The sequence below is a fragment of the Lipotes vexillifer genome, unplaced genomic scaffold, assembly GCF_000442215.2.
Source record: "Lipotes vexillifer unplaced genomic scaffold, Lipotes_vexillifer_v1.1 scaffold868, whole genome shotgun sequence".
Classification (NCBI taxonomy): Eukaryota; Metazoa; Chordata; class Mammalia; order Artiodactyla; family Lipotidae; genus Lipotes; species Lipotes vexillifer.
The window spans coordinates 494,145-497,579 of NW_006790424.1; the positions used below are offsets into that span (position 1 = coordinate 494,145).

At 42.2% G+C, this 3,435-nt stretch overlaps 1 protein-coding gene across 1 annotated transcript in view; it reads right to left on the bottom strand.

Moving 5' to 3' along the window:
- Nucleotides 1-3,435, bottom strand: part of BCL2 (BCL2 apoptosis regulator) — a 180,861-nt gene that overhangs the window by 100,064 nt on the left and 77,362 nt on the right. The gene's annotated exons all lie outside the window — the stretch shown is intronic.

Here is a 3,435-nt window from a genome sequence, read left to right on the forward strand (position 1 = left end):
TCGGTTCAGCATTAAATCATGTGAAACTAGCCTGATGACTCCACAGAACTTTTACTCAGTAACAGAAGGCAACACAACATGTCCTGTTTCTCTGCTTCTCAGGGAGAAAAAAAAATTAATTCTCCTAACTGCGAAGGTTTAATTATGTATAAAGTTCATTGACCTCACAGGCGGCTGTCAGATGATCTTTCGAAGGCCCGTGAAAGGCATCCCAGGAATGCGGTGATGTGGGCAGAAACCGTGGATTCACGCCACCGAATGCTTTAAACAGGACAGAACCAGCGGCCGTCCAGAAAGACTCCAGTGCAAAGAGAACTTTAGGAGAATCAGTAATTTCATCTCACCTAAGCATTTCTAGGCCTTCGAAAGTGATCGTTATGAATCCGAAGCTCAGGAAAAAATCCCACAGGGACGGGGTGAAGCGATTCTATGTGCTGGTTCCTGCCGCAGCTGGCTGCAAATGTATGGATTCACAGTGTTCTTTCCCCATTTTGAGGTAATGCCTTCTGACTTCCCAGCTACTGACACGAAAAGCAAATGAGGAAGCAATCCCATTCATAAATACACCGCGGGGCTTGAAGGAGACAGTAGAGTCAGTGTTTTTTCAGACGGTTATGATAGAAGACAGCACCCGCATGTGTCTGCAGTGACTTTATCTATTTGCCAGTAAATGCCCTAAAGTGTGTTCTTCATACACCAAGGCTGCATTTTCCTCTTCGGGCTGAGGGAGAGGAAGGGACAAGCAAGATGAGCTTCCAGAACGTGTCTCCCTCTTCTAGTCCTTACCTGGGGACACCCCTGTCAATTGGAACCCAGGCTACTGTGAAAGCTGGGCACTGAGGAAACCCTTGAGGACATGGAAGGCTGATTTGGGCTCCTTGGTGACCGGGAGGCCAGAGCCCCAGGGGATGCTGTCAGGGTGGGGAGTAACTTCAGGGGTCCTGTGACTCAGAAGGAGGAAATAGGAAGTATTTCGGCTTTGGTGCTTCCTAAGATTAAAACTACCTGTTGGGCTCCAGTATCATTTTTCTTTCAGTAGCTTCCTCACCGAAAGCTTTATTCACTTTATCAGTCAAAATATTATGATTTCAGTGGGTGAAACGTCCCAGGGTTGTGTTCTAAACTAAATAAGCTGCACTCGCTCGGTGGCAGCGTTATTGTTATGAATATAGAGAATGGGTGGCCAGAATTTAGCCAACATTTTGGATCCTCTGATGGCAGCAGAATGGAAAGATTATCACTTGCTTCATTTTTAGATAAACCCGCAATTCCTGGGTCCTCTACCCAAATCGGCCACCTAGATTTTGCATACACAGTGTCAGTCGGCATCCAACTCGCGCTAACTCAATAGATCCTTGGGAAACAGAAATAGTGGAGTGGGCGCTATCGGTGATACAAAAGTCAGAAAGGGAACCCTGCCCTCAAGTAGGTCACAAATGAAGAGGCAGACATTAACCCCAACTGAAGGATTCGGGAAGGCTTCCCACGTGGAATCTTCCCGGGTGAGGTGGCTTTTGACCCAAACCTTCACCCAAAGCTCCCTTCACACTTGTTGGCTGTGGCCTTCTGAGAGTCACTGAGTCATGCTTATCGATGGCTGGGGGTCTACAGTTGCACCTTGTTTTGAATCCATCTGATAGTTGAGGGGTCTTCTGCCAATATCCCTCCCTTAAGACCCCATACCCTTTAATATTACTTTCTTCAGGGAACAGTAAAGTAAAAAAGAAAAGGAATTCCCTCTGTCTTCCCACTCTGAAGAAGGAAGCCTTCCTTCAAGTCTTTAAAAATTTTCTAGAAATATGATTATCCTCATAGTTACAGAGGAAATATGCTTCCAGATAAAGAAATCTGGACGCTAAGTAATATCCCAAATCATTTCCACCCTTTGGATACTACAATTTATAAAATTCCATGAAGGAAATGACTCTTATTTCTCATGAAGTTCCCACTGGGAAATCATGGGGAACCACAGTTATGAAAGCGATATCCTTTTTCTTATCCCAATTCCTTCCCTTTGTCAAGGGCCTCCGCCATCTCTGAACTACACAGCAATTTAGTTCTTTCTCGTTTCGCATACGTGTTGCCAGAGGTGGCAGTTTGGGCCCATGACTCGTCTCCGTTACATGGTAAGCTCTTGGACATTAGGGACTGCTTTCTTTTCTTTCTTTTTTTTAATTCCTCAAAAGTTTTTGTATTCCAGAAGTGCAAGATTAATTTAAAACAAGTGACTGATTTAAAAATCATTCTAATTTACCATTTAACAGAATGAAAGAAAAATTATATGGTTATTTCAAGAGATGCAAAAAGATTATAAAATCTAACACCGATTATTATAAAATCTCTTAGCCAAACAGGACTAGGAGAGAACGCCTTGAATCTGATGAAGAGCATCGTTCAGTTCCATTTCACATGAGATTGGGAAAGAGACAAGAAATGCCTGTTCTCCCCACTGCTGTTCAACGTGTATTAGTTTGGGGGTTTTATTTAATCTATTTTCTTCAAATGTAGTTGATTTACAATGTTGTGTTAATTTCTGCTGCATAGCAAAGTGATTCAGTTATACGTATATACTTTTTCACACTCTTTTCCATTACGGCTAATCACAGGATATTGAATATAGTTCCCTGTGCTATACAGTAGGATCTTGTTGTTTATCTGTCCTATATATACTAGTTTGCATCTGCTAATCCCAGACTCCCAGTCCATCCCTCCCCCACCCGCCCTCCCCTGCTTTCTTCATCTCTACATTTCTCACATTTCTTTAACAAAGTTGGTGTTCACTGAACAAATGAATAAATGAATGAGTGAGTAAATAAATATCATAGAGATGTCTCTGACGGGTTGGAAAACTTTCAGTAATGGACCAGAGAGCAAAGGCATCTGGCTCAACTCTGCTGTCATAAGAGGAAAACAGCCACAGATAATCTATAAACAAATGAGTATGGCTGTATTCCAATAAAACTTTATTTACAAAAACAAGTGGCAAGCCAGATTTGGCCCACAGGCCATAGTTTTCTAAGTCCTCCTCTATGGTGCTTATCTTTGCCATACATCTCAGTATATTCTTTACAGTTTCATATGGCACCTGTACTTTTCAATAATTAGATGTACACATTCAAGAGTTGTTTTGGAACTCCACATTAATGAATTCATCAAAAACAAAAAACAAAAAAATAGGAAAGCACATACAGAAATTAGCTGTTACTCCAAGTAAGAGCTTGGAGTCACTTATTTTGTATATTGTACGCCTTTAACAGGAACAATTCTTATTCCCCAAATGAGGGTAGTAGTTTTGCCATTTACATCATGATTATTGAGTAAACTTGATATGAGATCTCAGAGTTACTGGGTGAAGGGTCTGGTGCTGGGGCATGGTGAACTTGACACTTTTCTGGAAGGGGAAATAAATGCCCCGCCCCCCCACCCCCCACCCAG